Source organism: Pristiophorus japonicus, chromosome 20 (genome assembly GCF_044704955.1).
Source record: "Pristiophorus japonicus isolate sPriJap1 chromosome 20, sPriJap1.hap1, whole genome shotgun sequence".
NCBI classification, from domain to species: Eukaryota; Metazoa; Chordata; class Chondrichthyes; family Pristiophoridae; genus Pristiophorus; species Pristiophorus japonicus.
In genome coordinates, this window is record NC_091996.1 from 66,687,408 (window position 1) to 66,705,438 (window position 18,031).

Consider the following 18,031-nt stretch of genomic DNA (forward strand, 5'->3'; position numbering starts at 1 on the left):
CATACTGATCATTTGCAAGGTCTTCTGCCTCCTTCTGTGCATGCGTACTGTTTTGGTGGCGGAGCCTAAACAGCGCCCGCCCCCGCCAGAACGCGCATGTGAACTCCACGTTGCAGCTTAGCATGCGCACTGGAGGTTCCAACCACGCATGTGCTGAGCCACAGGGATGTGACCAGTGGCCTCAACCAGGTATTGCTGCCTATGGGGAAGCTCAGGGGATTGGAGGAAGGAGAGAGGAGAGGGGATTGGATGGGAGAGAGAGGAGAGGGGATTTGACGGGAGGGAGGGAGAGAGAGAGGGGATCGGAGGAGGGAGAGAGAGAGAGGGGATCGGAGGAGGAGGAGAGAGGGAGGATCGGAGAAGGGAGAGAGAGAGGGGATTGGATGGGAGGGAGAAGAGAGGGGATCGGAGGAGGGAGAGAGAGAGAGAGAGGAGATTGGATGGGAGAGAGAGGAGAGGGGATTTGACGGGAGGGAGAGAGAGAGGGGATCGGAGGAGGGTGAGAGAGAGAGGGGATCGGAGGAGGGAGAGAGAGAGGGGATTGGACAGGAGGGAGAGGAGAGGGAATCGGATGGGAGGGAGAGGAGAGGGGATTGGACGGGAGAGAGAGGGGATTGGATGGGAGGGAGAGGAGAGGGGATCGGAGGAGGGAGAGAAAGGGGATCAAACGGGAGAGAGAGAGAGGAGAGGAGAGGAGAGGGGATTGGATGGGAGGGAGAGGAGAGGAGAGGAGATCAACGAGGAGGAAGAGGAGAGGGGATCGGACAGGAGGGAGAGGAGAGAAGATCGGAGGGAAATGAGAGGACAGGGGATCAGAGAGAGGAGAGGAGAGGGGATCGGAGGGGAGGGAGAGGAGAGGGGATCGGAGGCTGAGAGAAGAGGAGAGCGGATCGGAGGGAAATGAGAGGATGGGATCAGAGAGAGGAGAGGGGATCAGAGGGTGAGAGGAGAGGGGATCGGAGGGGAGGGAAAGGAGAGGATCGGAGGGAAATGAGAGGAGAGTAGATCAGAGGGAAATGAGAGGACAGGATCAGAGAAATGAGAGGAGAGGAGCGGAGGGGAGGGAGAGGAGAGGGGATCAGAGAGGAGGGAGAGGGGATCGGAGAGTGAGAGGAGAGGGAATTGGAGGGGAGGGAGAGGAAAGCAGATTGGAGGGAGAGCAGAGGGGATCAGAGGGGAGGGAGAGCAGAGGGGATTGGAGGGGAGGGAGAGGAGAGCGGATCGGAGGGAGAGGGGATCGGAAGGGGGAGAGGAGAGGGGATCGGAGGGAGAGGAGAGGGGATCGGAGGGAGAGGAGAGGGGATCGGAGGGGAGGGAGAGGAGAGGGGATCGGAGGGGAGAGAGGTCAGGAGCTCGGCAGAGAGGGGGTGGAAGGTCACAAGCTCAAGGGGAGAAGGTCAGGGACGTGAGAGGGGGTGCGAGGAGAAACCAGGGAACTTGGCGGGGGGAGGGGGTTGGAGCAGAGAAAGAACAGTGGGGATGGGGGAAGTTCGTGAACCAGGTCTAAGGTGGGGGAGGAGCAAGGGTGGATAAGAGCAAGAACGTGATCCAGATGGGAGGACAGATTACGTTTGCTTCCCTCTGTTAGACGTGGTTCATGTTCTTCCAACGGGATAAATTAGTGAAACTCTTCCCACACATGGAGCAGGTGAACGACCTCTCCCCAGTGTGTCAGAAGGTTAGATACACAATCGCACCCCACACACCCGCACCCCACACACCCGCACCCCACACACACGCACCCACATGCCCGCAACTGTTGGTTTATTGACTGGCAAATCTTTTCTAGCTTCCTGCTATATTAGCACCACCTGAGATCTGGAGGCCATTAAGTATTTGCACATCTTGTTTTCCATTTCCTATTTTAATGAGTGTTTCTTAAAGTTGAAGTCTTGACCTTGGTCCCTTCATTCTGAAAAAAAAATCATAAAACTCCAAGAAATAACTAACCCACTAACTAGAGTATAAAATATTTTATTTTACCAGGCAAGGGCAACTATAATTACAATTGCAGAACAGTAGGTAACAGGATCTTCACAAATCTAACTATACTTCCACATTCTGTAGGGTGCCTGACAAGACTGGTTCAAATTACACATTGAAGGTTTGTTTACACCAGGCAGGATCAAATTACACATTCCAGACAAACTGTTGGGTGTATCTTGTCGTCCAAGGAGACAAATCAGAAATCTAGTTCAAACCACTGGAGTTGCAAATAAACACAGTGATTATTTGCGCTAGTTTTTTGTGCGTCCTTCTGCGCATGCGCGCATTGGACCCCGCTCCCTTTTTGCCCATGGGCGCTCGATTCGGTCGCGCATACACAGTGCGACGTACAAAGAAGCCAGAAGTGCGGCCAAACTTTGTGGAGTTCACTGCTGCTGGAGCTGCTTCTAGCTTTTGAATTATCTTGAGGAATTTTGCCTAGAATATCGCTGTGATTACCTACACGAACATATTCACGGCCTTCTGTGGGAGAGAAAACATCGAAGTAGAGGAAGTGCATCCGGGAGAGCGCTGAGCGCCTCGAGTCTCATCACCGAGAGCATGCAGAAATCAAGCGCAGGGAGCGGAAGGAGCGTGCGGCAAACCAGTCCCACCCACCCCTTCCCTCAACGACTATCTGTCCCACCTGTGACAGGGACTGTGGTTCTCATATTGGACTGTTCAGTCACCTAAGGACTCACTTTTAGAGTGGAAGCAAGTCTTCCTCGATTCCGAGGGACTGCCTATGATGATGATCACTTCATACCTAATAAAACTGTTAATAATCTGTGACCCACACACAATGCCTCATCTATAGTGCAGCGAGGGTGGGGGTAAGGTCAGGAACTTGGGCTGGGATGGGGTAGGAACTTGTGCTTGCGGGGGGCGATGACATGAACTTGGGCTGAGGGCATCAGGAATTTGGGCTGGGGGTGTCAGGAATTTGGGCTGGAGGATAGAGCAGGAAATTGGGTGGGAAGGGGGAGCTCTCTCCTGTCTGGAGTCAGCAGTCAGAATGGCTAGAATTACACTTTGCATATTCACTGAGAACTTGGGCTGGGAGGTTCTAATTACACTTGGTAGTCTGTCGTATCCAACAAAGACATTGATGTGCTAATCATCAATGACATATGTCTTCAAGTGGCTGTATAGGCCAATTCTGGATGCACATAGTCTCTTGCACGTCGGACAAGGGAAGTTCGATGTGCCTGATGCTGACAGTACTGTCCCTGATGTCGTCTATCTGTAGTGTCCCACAGGCATTGACATCGGCTTTCTTCGAAGGTCTGGCAGGCAGTCCTCGTGAGGGTTCGCCACTGGATTTTATTGGCTGCTGTATTCTCGAGGTCCTTTGGTCGGATGCCACAGTACTGGAGGTTAGCCTTGATGCAATCTTTGTAGCGCTTGCAGGGGCGCCCTTGGTGTCTTCAACCTTCACAGAGCTCGCCATGAAGAAGCTGACGAGGGATCCTTGACTTATCCATGCGGATGACATGTCCAGCCCACCGGAATTGGGCTCGCATGATCATCACCTCAATGCTAGTTGATTGTGCTCTCTCCAGAACCTCAAAGTTTGATACCCGGTCTTGCCAGCGTATGTGGAGTATAGATCTGAGACTGCACATATGGAAAGCTTCCAACTTTTTGATGTGACGCCTGTAGGGTGTCCGGGTCTCACATCCATAAAGGAGAGATGAGAGAACGACTGGTCTATACACCAACAGTTTAGTTGACAATCGGATGTGGTGGTGACTCAACACCTTAGTGCGCAAGCGACCAAGTGCCTGGCTGGCTTTACAGATCCTTGCATCAATCTCCTTGTCCAAGGACCCATCACTTGATATGGTGCTGCCAAGGTACTTGAAGCTGTCCACTGACTTTAGTTGTATACTGCCGATGAAGACTGTGGGAGCAGGTGCTGTGGTGCCAGGGGCAGGCTGGTAGAGAACCTCGGTTTTACTAAGGCTGATGGTTAGGCCAAACAATTCTGTTGCCTCAGCAAATTTGCTGAGTATGAATTGTAGGTCACTCTGCTTGTGTGCCATAAGGGCGCAGTCGTCAGCTAAAAGTGCCTCGAGGATGAGTCGTTTCCGTACTTTGGTCTTTGCAGCAAGGCGGCGGAAGTCGAACAGTTAAACATCTAATCGATATTTCAGATAAACCCCAAACTCCAAATCTTTTATGGCATAGTTCAAGACACAGAACTTGGGCTGGGAGGTTCTAATTACACATTCCAGATAAACTGCTGGGTGCGTCTTATTCTCCAAGGGGACCAATCAGCAATCAGGTCATGTGATCAAAGTGACCCAATCAGAGCATTTTCTGTTGAAAATAACTACGTCCAATAAACGCAGCCTAAACATTCCTGCTTGAGAATCACTCCCACCCTCCCCATACCTCCCACCCTCTCCGTACCTCCTGCCCTCTCCGTACCTCCCACCCTCTGCGTACCTCCCACCCTCCCTGTACCTCCCTCATTCCTCGTACCTCGCACATTCCCCGTACCTCACACTCTCTCTTTACCTCCCACCCTCTCTGGGTTGATCCGAATGGAGTGAGGGCTTAGTGATGCGGATGGAGTGAGGGATTAGTGATCCGGACCTAGTTCAAAAAAGAGCAGGATTGCGTACTAAATATTCCTGGATATAAGGTGTTCAGGGAAGATAGGGAAGGGAAGGAAATGAAGGAGTGGGGTGGCAGTATTGGTTAAGGAATATGTTTCACTTCTGGAGAACAAGGATGTCCTGCAGAGCTCAAGGACAGAATGTATTTGCTTAGAGTTGAGAGACAATAGAGGTGCCATTACACTACTAGGTGCATTCTATAGGTGACCAGCTAGTGGGAAGAATATAGAGGAGCAAATATGCAGAGAAATTACAGAGAGGTGCAAGAACTATAGAGTAGTGATAATCGGGGACTTCAATTATCCTAATATAGACTAAGATGGTAATATTGTATAGGGCAGAAAGGGGGAAGAATTTCTGAAGTGTGTTCAGGAGAACCTTCTTGATCAGTACGTTTCTGGTTTAATGAGGAAGGAGGTATTGCTGGATCTGGTTCTGGGGAGTGGGGTGGGTCAAGTGGAGCAAGGGGAACATTTAGGGTACAGTGATCATAGTCTCATAAGGTTCACATTAGCTATGGAAAAGGACAGTGAGCAATCTAGAATAAAAATACTTAATTGGAGGAGGGTCAATTTCAATGGGTTGAGAACGGATCTGGCCCGGGTAAATTGGGAATCAAAGATTGGCAAATAAAATTTTAATCAAACAATGGATTGCCTTTAAAGAGGAGATGGTTCGGGTACAGTCGCGCTACATTCCCACGAGGGGGAAAAGTAGGGCAACCAAAGCCAGAGCTCCCTGGATGAGGAAATAGACAGAGTAAGATGAAGCAGAAAAAGGGGGCGTAAGACAGATGTCAGATTGAGAATACAAATAAGAACCAGGCTGAATATAGTAAGTTCAGAGGGGAAGTGAAAAAAGAAATTAGAGGAATTAGAGAATAATCTGGCAGCTAACATAAAAGGAAACCCAAATGTCTTCTATGGACAGATAAATGAGATACTAAATGAATACTTTGCATCTGTCTTTACCAAGGAAGAAGATGCTGCTAAAGTTATAGTGAAAGAAAAGTAGTTGAGATACAGCCATATAAATTCAAATCTTTCTTCTTTCTTCTTGGATGGGATAAAAATTGATAAACATAGAAATTAGGTGCAGGAGCAGGCCATTCGACCCTTCGAGCCTGCACTACCATTCAATAAGATCATGGCTGATCATTCAACCTCAGTAACCCTTTCCTGCTTTCTCTCCATACCCCTTGATCCCTTTGGCCGTAAGGGCCATATCTAACTCCCTTTTGAATATATCTAACGAATTGGCCTCAACAACTTTCTGCGGTAGAGAATTCCACAGGTTAACAACTGTCTTAGTGAAGAAGTTTCCCCTCATCTCAGTCCTAAATGGCTTACCCCTTATCCTTAGACTGTGACCCCTGGTTCTGGAACACCCCAGCAACAGGAACATTCTTCCTGCCTCTAACCTGTCCAATCCAGTCAGAATTTTATATGTTTCTATGAGATGCCATCTCATTCTTCTAAACTCCAGTGAATACAGGCCCAGTTGATCCAGTCTCTCTTCATATGTCAGTCCTGCCATCCCCGGAATCAATCTTCTGAACCTTTGCTGTACTCCCTCAATAGCAAGAACATCCTTCCTCAGATTAGGGGACCAAAACTGAACACAATATTCCAGGTGTGGCCACACCAAGGCTCTGTACAACTGCAGTAAGACCTCCCTGCTCCTATACTAATAATAGCTTTACACTAAAATTCTACTAACATTTTCCCTCAAGGCTAAATTTACAGGACAGCTGGATGAGAATTTCGATGAAGCATCTATCCAGATTGTGTGAGGCAATGGAGGTTTGTAAAACAAAATCCCAGGAATCATTTACACAGGCAATTGGAATGCCCCATCCATTGGAGTTCAGCATGAGTTAGTTTCAAGGAGTGGCAGTGGCTGGTGTAAGAAAGACTGGTATCAGAGATTCACATATATTTATATATTCAATTTGTAGTCATTGATCAACTAACCTTACCAAAGATTCTCTGTGGACATTAGAAATGTTGGAAGCTCCTCAAATAACAAACTAACACGAGCTGCAAACCAAGGTCACATTATTATAATAAGTAGAAATTGGAGTCAGTTTAATCAAAACTAACAGTTAGAATACAGTAGCATAAATAAGAGGTTCCAAGAAGATGAAGGAATTTGTAAACAAAATAACAAGGACAAGCAGGCATTGATGTAAAATTACTGGACAGGAGTGGCCACATGCTTGCTCTGGTTTGAGTGACAATGGTATTTTAACCATTAGAACCAAGGTGATTTTGTTAAAGACCATGGGCTCAATTTTGGCCCAGCCCGTTTATCGGTGCGCTTACCGGAGATGCGCCGCTTTTCTCCGTTCAGAAGTGCGGCGAAAAATTTTCTTCCCACTTTGGCCGCTGTCCGGCCTCATCCCTGTGGTCGCACAGCGTAGCCAGTTGAGCCAGCGTCCTGCGCCGAAAACTGTGCCGGGACGTCTGCACATGCGCAGTGGAGTGTCCGCGCATGCGCAGCAGCTCCTCGCCCCCAGCCTCTCCGTGTCTTGCTGCAGTCGCTCTGTGGGACCCGATGCCGGCCACTGGAATCGCTCCCGCGCCTAGCTCAGGCCAAGTGGCCTCCCGGTGCGATTTCTAAGAGATTGATTGCATCAGGAGGCCACTCGGTCAGGGCTAGGGGTGGGCGGGCAGGAGAACTGACAGTGCTCCTGCCTGGATGATTTCTGTCAGTTCTCCTGCCCGCCCACCCCTAGCCCTGACCGAGTGGCCCCCCGCACCAGCTGGCCCTCTGCCTTTCCGGGCAGAGTTTGAAGATGAAGGTAGGACTTACTTCAATTTTTTATTTCTTATTGAATTCTTATTACTTTTTGTTTGCAAGGTTTGGTGGTTTGTAAGGCTTGATGGTTTAGGTGCAGATCGGTCCTCTCCACTTCCCGCCCCTATCCCAGGCCGAATGATCTCTGATGTAGCTACCTGTGCCGATTTCTTTAACTCTCTGCAAAGGTTTTCTGAAGTGGCCACATACGCTGGTCTAAGTAGATTTGGAGTAACTATTAGTTGGCCAAAGTTGCCTAAATGGGCAGAACTGACATAGGTGGCGAATAATGCCCCCTTTTGAGAAAAAAAAAGAAACTAAAAAAGTCGTAACTAACTCACTTACACTGATGCAAATTGATTGTGGAAAATGGAGATTTTTAAGTTACGCCAGAAAAACCAAGTTACTCCAAAAAAAACGTTGCAACTCCTGGCCAAAATTGAGCCCCATATATGGACACTGGCCAAATGAACTCTTGAGAAGAAATTGGTTAAAACATCGATACTCAAAGAATACCTTTGCACAGAGATGGCTGGAATAACAACGTACAGATTTAGGACAACATCGACCTGTGCACGGAGGGGCATGGGCCTGCGAGCTTTTGTCAATTGTCACTTTTTGTTAAGTATACTATTGTTGTAAGCTTAATAAATCTAATCTATTGCACAAACCATATTGACTGCTGCCTATTAGGTATGTCTGGTTAAAGGACTCTTAAAAGTTCTTCACTGGTTTAAGAGAAAGCCCTATTGGCCAAACCCTGGACATGGAGAGCTGGTGAAGAGTCAGGGGTCAAACTTACTGTCTAACTAAGGAACAAAAGAAAAGAGGAGCACATGATCTAGTCAGATAGATGATCAGCTTTGGTAGATGTAGGGAGTGGACAATCCCTCTTTTTGATAGAACTTACTAGACCCAGAGGAAACCTTGTCCCGAGAAACGAACTTATATTGCTAAAAAAGAAGTACTAGAAAGGCTGGCTGTACATAAAGTAAATAAGTTACTAGGAGCGGATGAGTACATCCTAGGATGCTGAAGGAAGTTAAGGTGGAAATAGCAGAGGTACTGGCCATAATCTTCTAATCCTCCTTCGATAATCTGGGATAAAATTAACAGTCACTTGGACAAGTGTGGATTAATTAAGGAAAGCCAGCACTGATTTGTTAAAGGCAAATCGTGTTTAACTAACTTGATCAAGTTTTTTGATGAGGCAATAGAGATGTTTGATGAGGGCAATGCGGTTGATGATGTGTACATAGACACGTGGGTGGACATGTGGCAGATGAAATTTAACGCAGAAAAATGCAAGGTGATACAATTTGGGAGGACGAACGAGGAGAGGCGATATGAACTAAAGAATACAATTCTAAAGGTGGTGCATGAACAGGGAGACCTGGGGTATATGTGCACAAAATGTTGAAGGCAGGTTGAGAAAGCGGTTAAAAAGCATACGGGATCCTGGGCTTCATAAATAGAGGCATAGAGTACAAAAGCAAGGAAGTTATGATGAACCTTTATAAAACAGTGGTTCGGCCTCAACTGGAGTATTGTGTTCAATTCTGTGCACCGCACTTTAGGAAGGATATGAAGGCTTTAAAGAGGGTGCAGAAAAGATTTACAAGAATGGTTACAGGGATGAGGGACTCCAGTTACGTGGATAGACTGGAGAAGCTGGGGTTGTTCTCCTTGGAGCAGAGAAGATTGTGAGGAGATTTGATAGATTTTCATCTTCAAAATCATGAGAGATCTAGACAGAGTAGATAGAGAGAAACTGTTCCCATTGGCAGAAGGATCAGGAACCAGAGGACACAGATTTAAGATGATTGGCAGAAGAACCAAAGGCGACATGAGGAAAAACTTTTAATGCAATGAGTGGTTAGGATCTGGAATGCACTGCCTGAAAGGATGGTGGAGGCAGACTCAATCGTGAGTTTCAAAAGGGAATTGGATAAGTACCTGAAGGAAAAAAATTGCAGAGCTACGGGGAAAGTGCGGTGGAGTGGGACAAGCTGAAGTGCCCTTGCAGAGAGCAGGCACAGGCTCGATGGACTGAATGGCCTCCTGTGCTGTAACCATTCTATGATTCTATGATTGTATGAGTGAGAGGTGAGCGATCCAGGTGAAGTGAGGCATCTGTGATCCGGATGGAACGAGATGTTTGTGATCCAGATAGAGTGATGGGTTTGTGATCCGGATGGAATGCGATGTTTGTGATCCGGATGGGGCGAGGGTTCAGTAAATTCAATAAATCTGCTAATTATTGACTGGCAACAGAGAAAAGTACCTTGAAAGGAGCTGGATTGTTGTAAAAACTCAAATGTTTCACTGATGTCCTCCCTGGTCTGGCCTACAACAAGAGGTGGCCCTTCAGCCCCTAGAGCCTGTTCCAACATTCTATCAGATCATGGATGATCTGTACCCTGACCCCATTTACCCCTCTTTGCTCCTTATCTCTTGATTCCCTTACCGTTCACAAAATCTAGCGATCCGAATTGAAAGCGCCAATTGTTCCCCGGCATTCACAGCTTTTTGGGGGAGAAAGTTCCAGATTTCAACTTCCCTTTGTGTGAAAAGTGCTTCCTGACATCACTCCTAAATGGCCTGACTCTAATTGTAAGATTGTGCCCCCTTGTTCTGCATTCCCCTTATCTCCTTATCGATCCCATCAAATCCTTTAATCATTTCAAGCACCTAGATTAGATTAATACAAAAGCAAAATACTGTGGATACTGGAAATTTGAATTAAAAACAGAAAATGCTGGAAATACCCAGGAATTCTGACGAAAGGTCATCGACCTGAAGCGTTAACTCTGTTTCTCTCTCCACAGATACTGCCTGAACTGCTGAGTATTTCCTGCATTTTCTGTTTAGATTAGATCAATCCTCAACCCTTTATACTCGTGGGAATACAAGCCTAGTCTATGCAACCTGTCCTCAGAATTTTACCCTTTAAGTCCTGATATAATTCTGGTGAATCTGCACTGTGCCCGCTCCAAGGTCAATATATCCTTCCTGAGGTGCAGTGCCCAACCCTGAACCGACTACTCGAGGTGGGGTCTAACTAGAGCTTTATACAACTGTATAAACTTCCACAACTTCCATCCCTTTGTATTCCAGCCCCATGGAGATAACGGCCAACAACCCATTAACCTTTTTGATTACGTTTTATATCTTCATCCAAGTCATTGATAAATATGGTGGAATGCTGAGGCCCCCATACAGATCCCTGGGGAACACCACTTGCCAATCAGAGTTGGTTCCTTTTATCTCCACTCCCGCCTGCTACATCCCAATCAATTCCCTGATCATTTCATAGGTTGCCTCCAATTCCATACGTTTTCATTTTTGCTAATAATCTCCTGTGCAGAACCTTTTCAAACACCTTCTGGAAGTCAATATAGGCAGCATCCTTGGACACTCTCTAATTCATCGTGTTAGTGACTACCTCAAAAATCTCAGTCAAATTAGTCAGACATGACTTGCCTTTCACAAATCCAAACAGACTCTCTGATCAGCTCAAGTTTGTCCAAGTACTCAGTCACTCTATCCCTGATGAGAAATACTAGTAACTTGCCCACAACAGATGTTAGACTCACAGGACAGCAGTTACATGGCTTCTTTCTCCAACCTATCTTAAATAATGGAGCGACATTTACAATTTTCCTGTCAACGGAATAATTCGCGAAACAAGAGCGAGCTAGAAGGGTTTGCAGAGATGGTGGGGGGCGGGGGGGTGTGGTCATGAGATTACAGAAATAGGGAGGGGGAAGACGATTACAGAGATAGGGAGGAGCGTGACATTACAGAGCTAGCGATGGGTGGGATAGGGAGGAGGGAGGAGATTACAGAGATAGCGAGGGGTGAGAGTACATAGATAGGAAGGGGGGAAGAGATTACAGAGATAGGGAGGGTGAGGAAATTGCAGAGATAGGGAGGAGCCAGAGGAGATTACAGCGATAGGGAGCAACCAGAGGAGATTGCAGAGATAGGGAGCGGGAAGTAGATTAGAGGTAGCGAGGCGTGAGAAGATTACAGAGATAGGGAGGGGGAAATGATTACAGAGATGGGGACGTGGAGGAAATTACAGAGATAGAGAGGTGCCAGAGGAGATTACAGAGATAGGGAACGGGAGAAGATTGTAGAGATAGGGAGGGGTGAGAAGATTACAGAGATTGGGAGCTGATTAGAGAGCTAAGGAGGGCTGAAGGAGATTACAGGGATAGGGAGGGATGAAGATATTACAGAGGTAGAGAGGGGTGAGTAGATTACAGAGATAGGAAGGTCATGGGAGGAATTCAAAACAAGGATGAGAATTTTTAAATGAGGCGTGGCTTAACCAGGTGCCATATAGGTCAGTGAGCACAGGGATGTGGGTGAACGGGACATGCTGTGAGTCAGGACATGGGCAGCAGAATTTTCGATGACGTTAAGTTTACGGAGAGTACAACGTGGCAAGTCGGCCAGGATTACATTAGAATAATTCAGTTTAGAGATAAGAAGGCCAATGGTATCTTGGCCTTTATTGCAAAGGGGATGGAATATAAAAGCAGAGAAGTCTATACAAGGTATTGGTGAGGCCACACCTGGAATACTGCGGCAGTTTAGATTTCCATATTTACAAAAGGATATACTTGCTTTGGAGGCAGTTCAGAGAAGGTTCACTAGGTTGATTCTGGGGATGAGGGGTTTGACTTATGAGGAAAGGTTGAGTAGGTTGGGCCTCTACTCATTGCAATTCAGAAGAATGAGAGGTGATCTTTGTTATGTATGTATTTAAACCTCACCAATATTTAGGACTTGCCACTATGGGGCACACCTGTGGAAGATCTAAGGGTCACCTGTGCACCCTGGTGCAAGTAGGTATAAAAGGTGATTCACCACATTGCTTCTCCACTCTGGAGTCTGAATAAAGAGACTAAGGTCACAACAGTTTGAGCTTCCAATACAGTCCTGTGGATTTATTCTGAACACAACAAATTGGCGACGAGTAACAGATCACAAACTTTCATGCGATAATGGCTGCCGTTGGTATTCTTGAGAGATTTGTTGAGGGTGATGATTGGGAAGCCTTCGTTGAGCGTCTCGACCAGTACTTTGTGGCCAATGAACTGGACACGGCTGAGATGGCGAACAAGCGCAGGGCAATTCTCCTCGCAGTTTGTGGGTCTTCGATATATGGCCTCCTCAAAAATCTGCTGGCACTGGTCAACCCAATGGACAAGTCTTACACAGAGCTGTGTACGCTGGTTCGGGAACACCTCAAGCCGAAGGAGGGTATCTTAATGGTCAGCTATTGCTTTTACACGCACCATTGCTCCAAGGGCCAGAACGTGGCGAGTTTTGTCGCTGACCTAAGATGTTTTGCGGGACAGTGCAAATTTGCAAGATCCTAGGCGGAAATCTTGCGGAACTTTTTCGTGCTTGGAATCGGCCACGAGGTCATTCTTCGCAAACTGTTGTCTGCCGAATCCCTAGATTTGAGCAAGGCCATCACGATAGCCCAAGCTTTCATATCCACGAACGATAAACCGAAACAGATATCTTCACAGAATCGAAGCTCAACGGCAATTATTGTGCATAAAATAATGTTTTCAGCAGGCAGAACGGCACAGGGTAGGGCCCACATGACTGCAGAGGCCAGACCTAGGCCTAGAGTGACTCAGAGACCGCCGTGGGGCGTGAATGCGTATCCATTAGCACCATGTTGGCGCTGCGGGAGCAGTCATAGAGCTCATCAATGTTGGTTCAAGCCCTATGTGTGCAAGGGCTGTGGAATAATGGAGCAAACGACCTGTGACTCACCACGTGACAGAGTTAGGAGAGGACGGCCGATCCAGCGAGGATCATGCTGAACGAGCAGGAGAGGCAACTCAACCTGAGGATGAAGAGGAAGTATATGGGATACACACCTTCACCAACAAAAGTCCTCCAATAATGTTAAAAGTTGAACTCAACGGCACTCCAGTCTCCATGGAACTAGACACGGGGGCGAGTCAATCAGTTATGAGCCAGAGGCTGTGGAGCGACAAAGAACAGCGACCCAAGCTGATCCCGATTCAGGCAAAGCTGCGCACCTACACCAAGGAACTGATACCAGTTATTGGTAGTGTGGACATAAGAGTATCCCATGAAGGAACAGTGCATGATTTACCACTGTGGATTGTTTCAGATGATGGGCGAACGCTACATCGTAGAAGGTGGATGGGGAAGATTCGATGGAACTAGGAAGATGTCTGCGTACCTTCTCCAGCGAACGACGTCTCCCGTGCTTAAAGGCTGAGCAAAGCCCCACCTTCAGCTGTGTTGTGTATCTGTAAAGCATGCACTCCCATGTTCCGCCACCCCTGAAGTCCCAAGGGATCCCAGCATTCCTTGGGAGCACTGTATATAAGCCGGCTCCTAAGGCTTGTTTCTCACTCTCGAGTGTCTTAATAAAGACTGAGGTCACTGTTACTTTAACCTCCCTGTGTGCAGTCTCATCTGTGTTAGGAACACAATAACTGGTGACGAGTATACGAAACGAATGCAAAGATGCAGCAAACTGTGGGCATCCTGGAGAAGTTCTCAGAGGGTGAGGACTGGGAAGCCTAGGTCGAACGGCTAGACCAGTACATTGTAGCCAAAAAGCTGGATGGCGAAGGAAGTGCTGCAAAAAGGAGAGCGGTCCTCCTCACGGTCTGTGGGGCACCAACCTACAGCCTCATGAAGAATCTTCTGGCTCCGGTGAAACACACAGATAAGCCGTATGAGGAGCTATGTACACTGGTTCGGGAGCATCTTAACCCGAGGGAGAGCATGCTGATGGCGAGGTATCGGTTCTACACGTGCCAGCGATCTGAAGGTCAGGAAGTGGCGAGCTACGTCGCCGAGCTAAGGCGACTTGCAGGACAATATGGGTTTGATGGCTACCTCGGGCAGATGCTCAGAGACTTTTTTGTACTGGGCATTGGCCACGAGACCATCCTACAAAAACTTTTGACTGTAGAGACACCGACCCTCAATAAGGCCATTGCGATAGCACAGACGTTTATGTCCACCAGTGATAACACCAAACAAATCTCTCAGCACACAAGTGCTAGCAATGTTCATAAATTAACTGGAACTGTGTTTGCGAGCAGAAATGTACAGGCAGAAACCATGAGTCGGCAACTGCCAGCAGGCCTCAGGTGACCCAGATCACTCAGAGTCCGCAACAAAGGATGAATGCAAGGCAAGTCACACCTTGTTGGCGTTGTGGAGTCTCCCATTCAGCCTATTCATGCCGCTTCAAAGGGGATGTTTGCATGAGCTGTGGAACAATGGGGCACCTCCAACGAGAGACGAGCTGCAAGCTCTGCAAAACCTGCGAACCACCATGTGGCAGAGGAAGATCGGTCCATGGTGGATCAAAGCAATTTCGAGCCTCAGAGAGGAGGTAGATGCTGAAGTACACAGGGTGCACACATTGTCGATGAAATGTCCACCTATAATGCTAAATGTAAAATTGAATGGCTTACCCATAGCCATGGAACTGGACACTCAACTAGCCAATCCATCATGAGTAAAAGGATGTTTGAGAGACTGTGGTGCAACGAGGCACTCAGACCAGCCCTGAGCCCCATCTACACGAAACTGAGAACGTACACCAAAGAGCTTATCACTGTCCTGGGCAGCGCCATGGTCCAGGTCACCTATGAGGGCACGGTGCACGAACTGCCACTCTGGATTTTCACGGGCGATGGCCCCACACTGCTTGGAAGGAGCTGGTTGGGTGAAATCCGCTGGAACTGGGATGACATCCGAGCGCTATCACATGTCGATGAGGCTTCATGTACCCAGGTTCTTAACAAATTTCCTTCCCTTTTTGAGCCAGGCATTGGAAACTTTTCCGGGGCGAAGGTGTGGATCCACTTGGTCCCAGAGGCACGACCCATTCACCACAAGGCGCGAGCGGTACCTCACATGATGAGGGAGAGAGTGGAAATCGAGCTGGACAGGCTGCAACGCGAGGGCATCATCTCCCCAGTGGAATTCAACGAGTGGGCCAGCTCAATTATTCCAGTACTCAAAAGTGATGGCACGGTCAGGGTTTGCGGCGATTATAAAGTAACTATTAATCATTTCTCGCTACAGGACCAATACCCACTACCTAAGGCAGACGACCTACTTGCGACGCTGGCAGGAGGCAAAGCGTTCACCAAGCTCGACCTGACTTCAGCCTACATGAAGCAGGAGCTGGAGGGGTCTTCGAAGGGCCTCACCTGCATCAACACGCACAAGGGATTGTTCATCTACAACAGATGCCCGTTTGGAATTCGGTCGGCTGCAGCGATCTTCCAGAGAAACATGGAGAGCCTACTCTAGTCGGTACCATGCACAGTGGTTTTTCAGGACAACATATTGGTCACAGGTTGGGACACCGTCGAGCACCTGCAAAACCTGGAGGAGGTCCTCCAGTGACCGGATCGCATAGGGCTGCGGCTGAAGAGGTCAAAATGCATCTTCATGGCAACGGAAGTGGAGTTTTTGGGGAGAAAGATCGCGGCGGACGGCATTCGGCCCACAGACGCCAAGTCAGAGGCTATCAAGAACGCGCCCAGGCCACAGAACGTCACGGAGCTGCGGTCGTTCCTGGGACTCCTCAACTATTTTGGTAACTTCCTACCGTGGTTAAGCACCTCTTAGAGCCCCTACATGTGTTATTGCGAAACGGTGAGAACTGGATATGGGGAAAAAAAACACGTAATTGCTTTGAGAAAGCCAGAAACATTTTATGCTCCAACAAGCTGCTTGTCTTATATAACCCGTGTAAAAGACTTGTGCTAGCATGTGATGCATCGTCGTACGGAGTCAGGTGTGTATTACAACAAGCTAACATTGTGGCGAAGTTGCAACCTGTCGCCTATGCCTCCAGGAGTTTGTCGAAGGCCGAGAGGGCCTAAAGTATGATTGAGAAAGAGGCATTAGCGCGTGTGTTCAGGGTAAAGAAAATTCATCAGTACCTGTTTGGCCTCAAATTTGAGCTGGAAACCGATCACAAGCCCCTCATATCCCTGATCGCTGAAAACAAGGGGATAAATACTAATGCCTCAGCCCGCATACAAAGGTGGGCACTCGCGCTATCAGCATATAACTGTACCATCCGCCACAGGCCAGACACCGAGAACTGTGTGGATGCTCTCAGTCGGCTACCATTGCCCACCACGGGGGTGGAAATGGCGCAGCCTGCAAACTTGTTGATGGTGGCGCAGCCCGCAGACTTGTTGATGGTCATGGAAGCGTTTGAAAATGATAACTCACCTGTCACGGCCCGCCAGATTAGGACTTGGACCAGCCAAGATCCTCTGCTGTCCCTAGTAAAAAACTATGTACTGCATGGGAGCTGGGCCTGCATCCCTGTTGAAATGCAAGAGTTAATCAAGCCATTCCAGCGGCGAAAGGACGAGCTGTCCATTCAGGCAGACTGCCTGTTGAGGGGGAACCGCGTAGTGCTACCCAAAAAGGGCAGAGAGACGTTCACCTCGGATCTCCACAGCACACACCCGGGTATAATAACGATGAAAGCGATAGCCAGATCCCACGTGTGGTGGCCCGGTATCGACTCTGACTTAGAGTCCTGTGTATGGCAATGCAGCGTGTGTGCTCAGTTGAGCAACGCGCCCAGAGAGGCACCACTAAGTTTATGGTCCTGGCCCTCCAGACCATGGTCGAGGATCCATGTCGACTATGCAGGCCCGTTTCTCTGTAAAATGATCCTGGTGGTGGTGGATGCTTTTTCAAAATGGATTGAATATGAAATAATAATAATGTCGGGAAGCACTGCCACCGCCACCATTGAAAGCCTGAGAGCCATGTTTGCCACCCACGGCCTGCCTAACATACTGGTCAATGACAACGGGCCATGTTTCACCAGTGCCGAATTTAAAGAATTCATGACCCGCAATGGGATCAAACATGTCACCTCGGCCCCGTTTAAACCAGCCTCCAATGGGCAGGCAGAGCGGGCAGTACAAACAATCAAACGGAGCCTTAAACGGGTCACAGAAGGCTCATTCCAAACCCGCCTGTCCCAAGTACTGCTCAGCTACCGCTCGAGACCCCACTTGCTCACAGGGGTGCCCCCGGCTGAGCTACTCATGAAAAGGACACTTAAAACCAGACTCTCGCTGGTTCACCCCAACCTGCATGATCAGGTAGAGAGCAGGCAGCAGCAACAAAATGTAAACGATGGTCGCGCCACTGTGTCACGGGAAATTTATCTGAATGACCCTGTGTATGTGCTAAATTATGGACATGGTCCCAAGTGGATCGCGGGCACGGTGATAGCTAAAGAAGGGAGTAGGGTGTTTGTAGTCAAACTAGACAATGGACAAATTTGCAGAAAGCACCTGGACAAAACGAGGCTACGGTTCACAGACTGCCCTGAACAACCCACAGCAGAGACCACCTTTTTCGAGCCCACAACACACACCCATAGGATTAACGACACCACCCCGGACCAGGAAATCGAACCCATCACGCCCAACAGCCCAGCAAGGCCAGGCTCACCCAGCAGCCCTGTAAGGCCAACAACACGCCAGCCCAGCAAGGGCACAGCCAGCACTCCAGAACAGACATTTGTACCGAGGCAGTCCACCAGGGAA

The 18,031-nt window shown here is 48.4% G+C and overlaps 1 protein-coding gene across 1 annotated transcript in view; it reads left to right on the forward strand.

Annotated features, from left to right (window-relative positions):
- LOC139232955 (glutamate receptor ionotropic, NMDA 1) overlaps positions 1-18,031 on the forward strand; it is a 395,631-nt gene that overhangs the window by 68,276 nt on the left and 309,324 nt on the right. The gene's annotated exons all lie outside the window — the stretch shown is intronic.